Source organism: Sceloporus undulatus, chromosome 1 (assembly GCF_019175285.1).
Source record: "Sceloporus undulatus isolate JIND9_A2432 ecotype Alabama chromosome 1, SceUnd_v1.1, whole genome shotgun sequence".
Lineage (NCBI taxonomy): Eukaryota > Metazoa > Chordata > Lepidosauria > Squamata > Phrynosomatidae > Sceloporus > Sceloporus undulatus.
Window position 1 is genome coordinate 352302187 of NC_056522.1, and position 14994 is coordinate 352317180.

Below are 14994 nucleotides of genomic sequence, written 5' to 3' on the forward strand. Positions count from 1 at the left end.
TTGGCGTCACCAACGCACCACCTCCAAACGCGGCTGGAAAACGGCGGATCGGGGCCTAACGGCTGCCGTCTGGCCCCTGAGGCCCCAATCCAGCGGGGAGGAAGGGGCGGGTGCAGGCCGCTGCTTTTCAGCGGTCTGTAATGCCCATAATTACCTTTCAAAGTATCTCTGCCCTTGCTAAACAAGGAAAGCACGCCATATAATATAACTCTCCTGACTTATGATATAGAAGCTTTGTCTGGTGAATCCCATAAATTCATTGGAAGATGATTGACAATCTAGTAAGTTCCAAGGGGTTGTAGGAGGAAAGATTTAGCATTAGAGCACTAAAAAGCAGTGCTTAAAACAGTTCCAAAATAAACTTCAATAACCATCTCATTTTTCCTGAAACAATTCTTGTGGAAACTAAACAAATGCTTACAAAATAATATTCAGATATTTGTTTTCTGTGTAAGCAGGGACTAGCCAGTGGCACAGTCTCCACATCATGTTTACTGAAGCTCAGCTGGGAATGCTGGTTTCTAAACCCAATGAATCCCAAATACTCTTGTTAGTAAGACCCCTAATTGAATTAGAAATATTATATCACTTGATTAAAAAATACTCTATATTTCAGTGGCCTGCTTTCAAGAGCCACTTCTACTACATATGTTTTGCTCTGACATGTGGAACACATTTCTGACTTCATGGTGCAGAACAGAACTGCATGACTGGTATTTTACCATGCTTTTAAAAATGCAAATACCTATTGAAGAGGTGGAACGACAAGGTCTGTTATTTGTCACCAAATGTTTCTAGTCAGATTCCATTTTACTATGCTTAGCTGCAATACCTATCTTGTCTGTTATGTATTACTGGGTTGTAACATATGGTTGGCAAGGATGAATGAGCTCATGTTGGCCAACACTGATTTTGTATTTTGAATGGGAGGGGTATATTGCGCACATATAGCATCTTGTCTTCCTGTCTTCTGGGTGGTATTTAGGGTTGCCATAAGTGAGGACCTCCAAACCGGGCAAATGTTATGGACAAATGTAGGGCAACGTTTTTCAAATGTAGGACACATTTTTTCTAAAAAATGGAGGACGAGCAAAAAATTGAGTTTTTTTTTAAATGTTAATCTATGCATGTTTTTAGGCATGATCAAATGGAGGACATTTGGCATTATTCCTGACAGATGGCAGCAGAAATGGACTTGCCCTGGGTTCAACTGTACTTCTCAGAAGTGTGTACGTACTTGGGCAAGGAATGGTGGTTTTCTTCACTGCGCATGAGTTAGAGTAAAAATCACAGCAAGTTACATTGGCCGTGCCTCAGAGGCTTGTTGATATCGATCACCATACATCATATCATCATCATCATCATCATCATCATCATCATCCCTCATCACTATAATTGTCCAGGAAAGGCCTTTGTTAGCATTCAAAGCACCCTAATACACAAAAAATTCACTTGCAAATATTTATAATAAAAAATAATATGAAAAAAAATAAAAAAAAAACAGGCAGGGGTGCAATATTTGATAATAAATTAATGTAATAAAATAAACAACAAGCAATAATAAAAATTAATAAAATAATAACAAAAACACAATAATAAAAAATTATAAAATAAAACAAAACAAATAATAAAATTAATAAAATAAACACAAAAACAAGCAATAAAATAAATAAAACAAAACAAAAACAAGCAATAATAAAACATTAATAAAAATAAAACAAAAACAAGCCACATAATAAAATTAATAAAATAAAACAAAAAACAAGCAATAATAAAAATTAATAAAATAAAAAACACGCAATATAAAACTTAATACATAAAACAAAAAAAATCATATAAAAATTATAAATAAAAAATAAAAAGCAATATAAAATTTAAAAATAAATAAATAGTTATTTATATTTTTAAAAATAATTAAAAAAACCAAATACCAAAGCAGACCTAATGGTCACTGGACTCAGCTTTTCCTCCTCCTCCTCCTCCTCTGGCCCAATGTGTCCTGGCCTTCAGGGACCTTTCTCGGCTCCTTTCTCCTCCTCCTCCTCCTCCTGAAGTGGGCAGTGCGCGCGGGAGCAGAGGAAGTTGGCGGGCAGGTGCGCGCGTGCACGCGGAGGAAGTGGGTGGGGGCAGGCGCGCGCGCGCAGCAAGAAGTGGGGGCGGGGCAGGCGCATCGGAGGGAATGGGGAGGCGCGCGCGCTGCCACTGGGCCCTGCTGAGGCCTGGCGGCGCCGCGCCAAGGCGCGCAAGCCCTCCCAGTGGGGGCGCGGTGGCGGCAGCGCTTCTGCTGCCAGCCCGTGAGGAGGAGGAGGAAGGCGGAGCCGGAGGAGGAGGTCAGTTGGCGCCGCAGCAGCCGCATTAGCAGCAGCGGCAATGGCCGGGGAGCGGCCCCCAAACCGGGAACAAGGCACGGGTGGGGCCACCCAAACCGGACCAGGACCGGGAGGGGCCCCCTGAAAACCGTGATGGCATGGGGGGCCGCCGGTTATGGCAAACCCTAGGTGCTGTTTAAATGATGCATGCATCCAAAGATCCGGAGCTGCACCAAAGCTGCACTCCAGTGCTTAGGATGGAGTGTGGCTTTGACGCGACCTCCAGACTCTTAGGACCCATGCATAATTTAAATAGCATACCTCCAAAGAGACCCGAAGCAGCTTTATTTTGGCAGTCTGTAACAGGCCATAGAATCGTAGAGTTGGAGAGACCTACAAGGGCCATCCAGTCCAACCCCCCTGCCATGCAGGAAATCACAATCAAAGCCTCCCGACAGATGGCCATCCAGCCTCTGCTTGAAGACCTCCAGGAAGGAGACTCCACTACACTCTTGGGGAGTTTTGTTCCACTGTCGAACAGCCCTTCTGTTAGGAAGTCCTTCCTATGTTTGAGGTGGAATCTCTTTCCTGCAGTTTGCATCCATTGCTCCGGGTCCTAGTCTCTAGAGCAGCAGAAAACAAGCTTGCTCCGTAGCAGGAGGAGGAGAAGGATTTCCATTCCATTTGTACAGGTCTGCTTTGTTTTAACAATAATAGTGGTGGTGGTGATGATGATGATGATATCAGCCAGTTTCTGAGGCATGCACTCACTCTTTCTGAAGGCGAGATAGTGTGACTTTCCAAAGTGTGCTTTCTGTGTATTTTGGTGCTTTTAATGCTAACAGGTCTGCCTTGTTTTAACAATGATACTGATGATGATGGTGGTGATGATGATGATGATATCAGTCAGCTTCTGAGGCATGGCCAATGTAAGTTGCTCTGATTTTTACAAACTCATGCGCAGTGAAGAAAAACCACAGTCCCTTGACCAAGTACACAGTTCTGAGACGCACACTTGGTGCAAGAACTGTGAAACCACCTTGACATGTTCAATATGCATAGCCATGTGAACCCATGTTCAGTGTGAAACCCAAAGAGTTTGATTATGCAATAAGCCTCTGAAATATGCAAGATGTTCAATGCCCAAATGTGTTGTTTGGGATGTGGGGAGGGGGGTTGGCCAGAAAGGGAAGTCCATTTCTGCCATCTGTCTAGGAATAATGCCAAAATGTCCTCCATTTTGATCATGGCTAAGAAACATGCCTTTATATTAACATTTAAAAAAAATCATCACATTTGTTTGCGTGTCCTACATTTGAAAATGTTGTCCTACATTTGTCCTACATTTGTCCTGGTTTGGAGGTCCTGACTTATGGCAACCCTACTCACAGTGCAGCTTCTTATTGGGGTGTGTGCTTTATATATTTTTTCAATTTTAATTCTATGATTTTAATTGTTGTTTTAATGTGTTTTATATGTGTTGTTAGCCACCTTGGGTCCCACTTTGGGAGAAAGGCGGGATAAAAATAAATAAATAAATAAATAAATGTTAAATAATTTTACACTGTTTTAATGCAATCATTTTTCATTGCTTTTAAATTTAAATTTTATTGTTAGGTTTTAACTGGTCTTTTTGTGAGCTGCTGTGGGTTCCACTCTGGGAGAAAGATGGCAATTAAATAAATAAGATTATTGCATCTTCTTTGCTGCTGCAGTTTGTTTCAAAGCACACATAACAATATTTATCTAATCCAGTACGAATCCAAAATGGAAGGTCCCAGAGCAGTACAGAGGTTACAGAAGACTTGTGCTTTCAAATGCAGAATCACAGTACCATGATTCCACTTCAGTTGCCATGGCTGCATCCTATGGAGTGCTAGGGTCTGTAGTTTGATGGGTTCTCTGACTGAAAATTTTAAATTCCTCTTCGTCAGCTGCAAATCCCAGGATTTCACAGGATGTTGTCATCTTGAATATTACAGTATAATTGTGTCAATTGTATAATTTCATAAACTTTCTCAAGGGGTCCACTTGGCCTCTTCTCTGCTCTCTTTCCCCTGGCAGGTGAAGGCTTTTTTATTCTGGCAGGACTTGGAGCAGTAGTGTGTGTGTAAAGTGGTGTGCTGTATTTTTTAAAAACATTTTATTGGAAATTATGTTTTAAGTGTTCTTAATTGATTTTAATCATGTTTTTAAAATGTTATTTAATTATTATTATTTTTAACTTTTGTAAACTAGTGTCTGGGAACCATAATGGCAAAGTGGTTTGAGCACTGGACTATGACTCTGGAGACCAGGGTTTGATTCCCAACTTGAGCATAAAAACCCACTGGGTGACCTTGGGCAAGTGACACTCTCGCAGCTTCAGAGGAAGACATGGCAAACCTCCTTTGAACAAATCTTGCCAATAACCCCAATTTTTTTTTTAAATAATTTGTAAGCTGCCTTGAATCCCATCTTGGCCTATGAATGAGAGACCTCCAAGTCACAATAACCTTGCTCAGGTCTTGCAGACTTAGAGACGTGGCTTTCTCGATTGAGTCTATCTACTCATAATGGGATTTTCTTCTTTTCTACTGCCTTCTACCTTACCAAGCATTATTATCTTTTCTAGAGAGCCGTGTCTTCTCATGATATGTCCAAAATATGACAGTCTCAGTTTAGTCATCTTGGCTTCTAGGTTTAGCATTGACTTGCTCTAGGACCCATTTATTTGTCTCTTTAGCAGTCAATGGTATCAGTAGAACTCTCCTCCAGCACCACATTTAAAACGAGTTGATTTTCTTCCTATCCCCTTTCTTCACTGTCCAGCTTTCACAACACCTATACATAGAAATGGCATGGACAATCCTAACTTTAGTATTCAATATCTTTACAACTTCAGGATCTTGTCTCATTCCTTCATAGCTGCCCTTCCCAGCCCTTCCCAGACTGCAGTCTCCATTCTCTTCTATATTTAATCCAAGGTGTGGGCAATCTTTGACTAATTTGCTCTAGGACCCATTTATTTGTCCTTAGCAGCCCACAGCAAATGTAGAACTCTTCTCCAGCACCACATTTAAAATAAGTTTTTAAAAAATGAGATTTAAAATTTTCTTCCTGTCCCCTTTCTTCACTGTCCATCTTTCACAACCATATGTAGAAAAGCAACAGATAATCCTAACTTCAGTGTTCAATGTTATATCTTTACACTTCAGGATCTTGTATAGTTCCTTCATAGCTACCCTTCCAAGTCCTAGTCTTCTTCTGATTTCTTGGCTGAAGTCTCCATTCTGATTAATGACTGAGCCAAGGTTGGTTAATGCAAAGATGGATGTACTAATGTAAGCATTGCACTTTCTCAACTGTTATGTAATCTCTCTTTCTCTCTCTCTCATTCCCTCTCTCTTTTTCTTAGTCCAGTTCCTTTCATGCATCTCTCCAGCTAAGTGAAATCCTACAGTTGGAACCAGCTCTTCCAAGGCTGTCTCCAGGATATTTGATGCATTAGTAGAAACTGAATAGGTATAAGCGGGCAGGAAATAGTAAAGCCAGTCTGGAAGATGGAAGATTAATTTTTGAAAAAGTATGAAATCCCAGAACAATTAGAATGTGTGAATTAAAATCATAGGTGGCTACCATACTAAGTTCCATTTCATAAGAATGAACACAGATTTTGAATTTCATAAATCTTGCTGTAAAAAAGGCAAATTTGCATATGCTGAATAGCAAGTTATTAACTGCTGTCAAATCATCTTGGATTTAGGATGATGAGAGACCTCCAAGAGCCCTTCGGAGGTTTTGCACTTTTGTACTTAGGACAAGAGGCTACAGTCAGAACACAATATGGAGAAACAGAATAGTCCCCAATTGGCAAAGGAGTCAAACAACGCTGCATCTTACCACCTTATTTGTTCAACTTGTGCACAGAAAATATCATATAAAGAGCAGGCTTGGACTCAGAAGAAGGAGGAGTAAAGATGGGAGGAAGGAACATCAACAATCTGTTATATCAGATGACACCATACTAGTAACTGAAAAAACATCAGACTTGGAACAATTATTACGGAAGGTCAAAGAAGAAAGTGCAAAGGCAGGCTTACTGCTGAACATAATGACCATGGAGGATCTACATAATCAACCTAGATAAAGAGGAAATCTAAATAGTTAAAAGACTTTCTGTACCTAGGATCAAACACTGATTGGAATGGACAATGCAGTCAAGAAATAAGAAGAAGACTAGGACAACTATGAAAGAATTAGACAAGGTCCTAAAGTGTAAAGATATACAACTGAGTGCTAAAGTTAGAATCATCCAAGCCATTCCATTCTCTGTCACCATGTACAGCTGTGAAAGCTGGGCAGTGGAGAAAGCAGAAAGGAAGAAAATCAACTCATTTGAGATGTACTGTCTCCCATGCTTTTTAACATTTACATGAAACCGCTGGGAGAGATCATCCGGAGACATGGGGCGCGGGGTTATCAGTACGCTGATGACACCCAAATAATTTTCTCTATGTCTCCGACTGATGCAGTGACCAGGGATGGCATCTCTCCTCTCGTGGCCTGTCTGGAGTCGGTAATGGGCTGGATGAGGGAAAACAGACTCAGCCTGAATCCACAGAAAATGGAGGTGCTCGTGATAGGTTCTCCTGGCTCAGGGATGGCGGTGGTTCCACCTGTCCTGAATGGGATCACGCTCCCCGTGAAGGACTCTGTACGCAGTCTGGGAGTGCTCCTTGACTCGTCGCTCCACCTTACATTTCAGGTGGATGCGGCGGTCAGGAGCACCTGCTATCAGCTTTGGCTGATACGCCAGCTGCGTTCCTACCTGAGCCGGGGGGACCTAGAAACAGTAGTACATGCTCTGGCAACCTCTCAGTTGGATTTCTGCAATGCGCTCTACATGGGGCAACCCTTGTACCATACCCGGAAGCTGCAATTAGTGCAGAATATGGCAGCAAGACTGGTCACTAACACACCTAGGACCAGTCATATAACACCAGTCTTAAAAGACCTACATTGGCTGCCTATTCGCTTCCGGGCACAATACAAGGCGTTGGTTATAACCTATAAAGCCCTAAATGGCTTGGGCCCAGAGTACTTAAAGGACCGCCTCTCTCTATACAATCCGCCCCACACACTCAGATCCACCGGGCAGCATTTGCTAAAAGTTCCGGAGGCTAGATTGGTTAATACCACTAGAAGGGCCTTTTCCATCTCGGCCCCTACCCTCTGGAACTCGCTGCCCAATGAGCTCCGTTCAGCAACCTCCCTGGCCCAATTTAAGAAGGGGCTGAAAACGTTCTTTTTCAAGCAGGCTTACCCCTGATTCTTTGCCCTGAGAGCCCTCTCCCCCCCTCTGTTAGTAGCCTGTGGTTTGGCACAAGTTCTTTTATTGTTTTTAATGGCATTGTTTAAATTTGTATGGGATGTTTGTATTATTGTTGTTAACCGCCCTGATGTTTCGAAGGGCGGTATATAAATAAAGTTTTTATTATTATATATTATTATTATAGTGGTGGAAAAGAGTGCTGAGGATACCATGGACAGCCAAAAAGACAAACAAATGGGTCCTAGAACAGATCAAGCCTGAAATATCCCAAGTAGCCAAGATGACAAAACTGAGGCTGTCGTAGTTTGGCCACATCATGAGACAGCACTGAGTAATTAGAAAAGACAATAAACTACGCAAGGTGGAGTGCAGTAGAAAGAGAAGAAGACCACATGCCAGATGAGTAAACCCACTTGGGGAGGTCACGGTCCTAAATCTACAAGACCTAAGCAGAGCAGTGGAGGAAAGGGAGGCTTGGAGATGTCTCATTCATGGGGTTTCCATGAGTTGAGGCCAACTCAAGGGCAGTTAACAGCAACAACATATAGTTGCTAAAACAAAACAGCACGGATTTCCAAGTTTCAGAGATCAGATTGTCACTTTCCAAATTCTTTGAAATCTTATTTGTGTAAAATAAATATTCTGCTGATGAGATCTATGATGACTATCTCAGTGATACTGGACATTTTTCTTTTCTTCTTGGGCCAAAGAGAGGAATAAATAATCACTTGTCTATTAATACATGGATTTAAATGGTCTACAGAGGACTCCCACTGAAAGCAGGATACAGTTCTTTCTAGCTTCAAAACCTATTAATGTTGCATTATATTACGGAAACAATGTTGCTCACCATGTCGATGAAGAATTATATCAACAAAATGTCTTTCTGGCTGTGTAAGAAAAGTTGGCCAAAGAGGAGATCGTTTTCCTAGGAAACCATCCATCCTTTGTAGCTTTTTTATTGGCAAGAGATACTGAGAATCATTAATTGAATCAAGTGGAGAGCGTAGCAGATGTTATCTGACGTAGTTTGAAATATCTCTTTATAAGCTCTGCAGTCCATGCTCTTTCATTATGGTTTTCTTAAGAAAGTGTAATTCCCCCCTTATAGTCAGAATAAATTAGTTTAGTCTATACAATAATTCTATCAACCACAATAGGGGCAGCTTACAAGAAGAGAGAAAAATAGCATGTTCTGCTTCTTGTTCCCACTGGCCAATTTTCTCGGTGTTTAACACCACATTTTATCAACTGAATGGCTAACATCCCCATGGGTCTTTTAAATATTAAATCCTATGCATTTGTCATTGTAACTGCAGCACAAAAGGAAGTTTAAGTCCTCCCTTTACAGCCATATTTCTGTTAAAAAACACCATGCAGTTTCACATACAACGTATCCTGATCCTCCACACCGCAGAAATAATGCAATTTGACACAATTTTAACTACCGTATATACTCAACTATAAATCGGCCTCATGTATAAGTCAAGGCCAAAATTATGGATTTTGCTATGACCCGTGGATAAGTCGAGGGTAAAACTTAGGGGCATATAGCAAAGGATCTAAAGGATGAAGCAAAGCAAAACAATGTGAAAGAACTTATAAAATTCCAACAGACATAGCTCTTTGTGCTTACTCTTAAGGCTGGATGGATGAGAGAATAGAGAGGGTCGGTGCTTCACATATTATAATCTTGCGTTTCACCATGAGATGGTTCCTTCTTTTAAATAAGAATTAAGATACAGTACTTACATTGACTCATGGATAAGTTGACTCAAGCTTTTTGGGTCAATTTTTCAACCTAAATTTCTAGACTTATACATGAGTATATACAGTATCTTGGCTCCATCCTGTGGAATCCTGTGGAATCCTGGGATTTGTTGGTTGGTGAGGCATAAAGGCTGCTCTGTCAGAGAGCTCCAAACTACACATCTCAGGATTTTGTAAGATATACTCATGGCAGTTAAAGTATTTCTGGATTTCTGCACTGTGGATACACCTTTAGCCTTTGGGAGTAGTATCCAGTGGCACCAATGGGAAGTTTTCTCCTTCCTGAACATTCACCATATTTCTCTTGCTGTATCTCTGGCCTTAACATTCAGCAGAGTGAAGACTGAGGTCTCTTGTGGACATTTTCTCAGCGGATGGCAACAAAATGTAGAAAAAACTTGCTATGGACATTATAAGGCCAGCCAACACTGCCTATCTTCCTGTTATTCTAAAGTGAGATGGAGCAGCACTAAGTTCCAATGAGGTAAAATTCATCTGCTGATCTAGTCAGGTTTTATACATGGAACAGTAGGCAGGAGGGTCATCGTGTTCTTTACTTCAGACAACAAAATGTGTCAGGGCAGCCAGAGAGGTGTAGTGCTTTGAGCATTGGACTGCAACTCTAGAAACCAGGGTTGGAATTCCTGCTCAGCCATGGAAACTGACTAGGTGTCCTCAGGCAAGTCACATTTTCTCAGTCTCAGAGGATGGCAATGCCAAGCCTCCTCTGAAGAACCTTGCCAAGGAAACCCCATGATAGGTTTGCCTTACGGTTGCCATAAATCAGCAACAACAACACAGCCCTGTAAAGTTCCCACAAAAAGGTCTGCAGAGTTTTCTCCACAACCCAGGCCTTGTCTACATGGGTAATGTACTCTTGAATTCCCAGCAGGCTCACTGAGTCCTGCTTGCATGACGCAGGGCCAAATCAGGAGATTTACAGAACCTGGCATGGTGGTTGACATTGTTGTTCTGTGCCTTCAAGTTGTGCCAACTTATGGCAACCCTTAGGCAAGCCTATAATGGGGTTTTCATGGCAAGTTTCTTTGGGGGGGGGGGCATTGCTATCCTCTGGAGTTGACAGAGTGTGACTTGCCCAAGGTGGGTTTCTGTGGCCAAGCAGGGATTTAAACTCTATTCTTCAGAGTCATAGTCTAACATTCTCAAACCAAATCACCACAATAAACTGGCAACATTAGAGGAGGACATTTTGATACTGGCTACTCTCAAAAGAGGGGCTGTGGGGTCTTTTTTAAAAAGGCTTCCCCTAACAATTTTTCTCCCCAAGTATTACAAAGCTTAGCATATAATTGTTGTCTGGGAATGGTAGGTGTCCAAAGCATCTAGGAAGTGTCAGCTTGGGGAAGGCTGTCCCAAAGCAGCGGACTTAGAATCTCTTCAGTTTGTCGCTCTGCAACATCTCTCTTTCCTTTCCACTTCCACCAGCATGGACACTTCACCCACTGTTCTAATGTGCTGTTATTTAAATCCAAATAAGGAGTGGTTTATTTCAGCAGTTGTGGTGTAATGGTTTGAGTATTGGACTATGACTCTGGCAAACAGGGTTCAAATCCCTGCACAGCCATTAGGGTCACCATAGGTCAGAAATTACTTGAAGGCATGCAACCATAAAGATCAGTTAGTAAACCAAGAGTTAAGAATTCTTACTCCCAGGTGTGTAAAGGATTACAGCTTTAACTGTTTATAGCTCCTCGGTACACGTTATTACTCTGTAACTTAAAACCATGTTTATGGACCATTGATGAGATAATATAACCCAGATTGTAATATTGCCCTTGAATTATAGAACTTCTCAAGGATGTAATACTTCAGCATATATATATATATATATATATATATATATATATATATATTCATCAGTTTATATATATTTTAATTGATGTAGCTGTCAACGTCCCACTGGCTAACAATAACTATGTGTTAAACTCCTCACAGATCCACTAAAAATGGGATGCTACTTTCAATATTTTTTCCCATTTCTTTCCTCCAACCTATCCTCATGAAAATGCTATTATGTAGTTACTTGCCACAGCAAAAATCATTCCCATGATTTAAACCATTGACTTTAGATAGAAGCCTGCTTACATGTGTAAGCTTGTAGCAATTTCATTGTATTAAACCACTCATGATTTGTCATTTTTGGCAGCTGTAAATAATCTGTGCAAGGATCATAACTTTCTTTAATTTAAAGAGTTTTTTCCAGCTTGCCTTATCCTGGAGACATGCTGATAAAGGCTAGAATTCAGATATGCAATATCTGATCCAAATCTCCCCCCCCCCCCCCCCGCCCAAATTGATGCCATCTTTTGGAAAAACTGAAATAAATCCAAATTGCTGGAATACAACACATTCTCCATGCAAAAGTAAATTACAGTGAGAAGGCTTCTGTTCAGCTTGAATGAATTAAAACGGTGATTTGACATTTGATATGGCGAAGTTGTTTCACATCTCTTTTTGACATCCAATTTTGATTTGTAACTTTAATGACAATTTCTGAAAACCTTAGTTCACAAAGTTATGTAGTAGAAAATAGAATCAGAACAATGATATAACTGAACATAAAATACATATGGTGGTAGAATGCAAGGCATAGCCATATTGGTCTGGAAAATCAGTACACAAAGGGATCTTGTAGCACCTTTGAGACAGAACGGAAGAAAGAAGCTGGTAGTATGAGCTTTCGTAGATTTGAGCCTACTTCCTCAGGTAGATGGAGTAGAGTGAAGAGTCCAGGGAAAGACCAATAAAAGCAGGCAGTATATGAGAATGTCCATAGATATGCAAAACTTAGGGCTCATTCTCACTTACATTTAAACCGGTTTGGGATTCGCCTTTGCTCCATGTTGGTAAATCAATTCCAAAAGGTCCGTCATTCCCACTATGAAAGCAGATCTTTTCATTATCCCCTTGTGTTTATTTTATTTATTTATTATATTTATTATATTTATTTGTATCCCGATCTTTTCCCAGGACTGGGACTCAGAGCAGCTTCACAGTATTAAAAACAGTACAATTAAAAACATTTAAAAACAACCCCCCCAAAAAAAACCAAAAGTACATTAAAAAGGAATTAAATTATTACTGTATTAAAACAGATAGTTATTAAAAAAATAAAAATACTGTAAAAAATAAAACTATATATAGAAAAAAAACTCTATATACCCTTGTAATCACTTCTTTTTTGGCATGATTGTCAGCCCCACTAGTTTGCGCCACTTCAAAATGCATGTCAATCATCTGTACGTCATCAGTGACGTAAATGGCAGCCCGGCCTGAGAACTCTCTCTCTCTCTATATATATATATATATATATATATATACACACAACACATAGTAGAGTCTCGGTTAACTGACCTTTGGTGGTTAACCGACACTCTGGATTATCTGACGTCCCATGCTTCTTTGTGAGAAGAATCATGGGATGTCGGATTGGGGACAAAAGTCCCTCACCTCGCCTCCTCCCTCTGGGAAGGGCCGGGACTTTCGGCTGCCTACAAGCCCCAGCGGGCTTTGCAGCCGGAAGTCCCCCCTCTTCCCACCCTCCCAACCAATTAGGTAGGCTGCCAAGGGGAAAGTCTGGCTGCAAGGCCTGCTGGGGCTTGCAGTCCGTCCCCTTCTCCCCACGGTTGCCTGGCAGCCAGAGGATAGAAAGAGAGAGGTGGAGGCCCCCGTCCTTCCCTCCTCCCTCCTCCTCGCGAGTACTTGCACCCGCGGGAAGGGAGAGGAGGAGGTGGCCCCCACCCACCCCTTCCTCCTTGCGAGTACTTGCACCCGCAGGGAGAGGAGGAGGCCCCCCCCCGCCCCTTCCTCCTTGCGCGTGCCTGTGCCAGTGCGGGCACTCGCAGGGAGAAGGGAAAGGAGGGAGCCCCGCCCCCTTCCCCTTTTCCCCGCGTGGTGCCTGCTCCAGCGCCGGCACCCGCGGGGAGAAGGGGCGGGGGGAGGCGAGGGGAATTCCCAACCTGGCAACCCCCAGGTTCGCGACCCCTTTCTCTGGGGGCACCAGGTTGGGAATTCCCCCCACATCCCCCCTCCCCTTCCTGGTCTGGATTATCCGATATTTTGTGATCTGACTACAAGCGAGAGTCTCGTTTATGTCGGGTAATCAAGAGTCTACTCTGTGTGTGTGTGTGTATATATTGATAGAAGATTTGGTTCATTGGTTTTGCAACTATTTTCCTCACTGATTGCAAGTAGTTGCAAAATCAATGAACCGAATCTTCTATTTTTTTTAAATTGATAGATTTGATTCATTGGTTTTGCAACTACTTGCCTCATTAATACTTGCCTAATAGATACTTCTATCAATTTTATTTTTTTAAAAAAAATCATGTGCCCATAGGTCACACCAGAAGCACAAAGGCAGGGAATGGTGGATCTACCCAAAACTGAGGAGGGATGGTAAACATAACTGCCATTAGTCCCTCTCCTCCAGAATGATGTGATCCAGATACGTCGTTCCCACTTGCTGAATATGTTCCAGAATCTATTCTTTCCAAAAGAACTGCTAAAAAACGAGTGTCTGGAAAACCAGGGTTTTTGCATTTGCCTCGCTTTATTGCAACAAAAATAGATCAAAGTAGGATCAGAACCGGTTTCAAATAAGAACGGTAGTCATATAAACCGATCAGCAATTCACTTTAAATCATAATGGGAACAAGCCCTTAGTGGGTATGGAGATGAGGTGACAAGTTCAGTTTTAACAATGGTCCATCTGGGTACAAAGACAGGAGGAAGCATGTTGCTTAGGCAACAAATTGTTACAAGATACCTTTGCATAAAATACTCCCCCTTCCCCACAAAGACTATTCTCAAAGTAACAGGAAAGAAATAGAAGAAATTTTGTTTTAACCCGATTCCTTGATTCCCACCCAGAGATCCCAGGTTAAGAACATCTGCTCTTGATCTTTCCAGAACTTCAATAAGCTCTCATCAAATGAGTGTCCAGGGCTTAAGCGGTGTCAGAATAGAGGTGTGGAAGATACACAAGAGGATCCATATTTTTGTCTGTGAAATACTGGAAGATGCACAATTCAGTTATGTTTCTTCTTCTTGCTGTTGTGTGAAGTAGTTAATACTTGTGCAAATTAGGATTTTAAAACTTCAAAGAAGGAAGCATAATGTTTTTATTGACTGTTCTGGATAGAAATCTTAGTGTTCCTCTTCTCAGCCTATATATATATAGATCTGTGCTGAAGCCCCCCCCCCCCATTTTAACTGGTAGACTATTTAAAATGTGTACAGTAGGACCTTCCCGTTCTGCCCCCCTCCCCCGTAAGGGAAATACTGTGCATGCTCAAGCTCCATTGATAACAATGGGGCTCGTGCATGCAGTGTGGCACATCACAGGTGCACACTTCATTGCCTCTTCCGGTGCGCAACTTTAGTGTAAGCTGAAACTATGCCTGCATATGACGTGGGCGCACTGTATTTTGTCATTTTTCAGCAAGAGAAGATCTAGTTTGAATGTATCTGTTCATCAACATTATGCATTAAAACAATGGCGGGATACAGACGGGCAGGAGAAGACGTCTTGGAGGTGTATTCTGCTGAATACAGAGCCTCCAGACCGCCCGCCCCAGG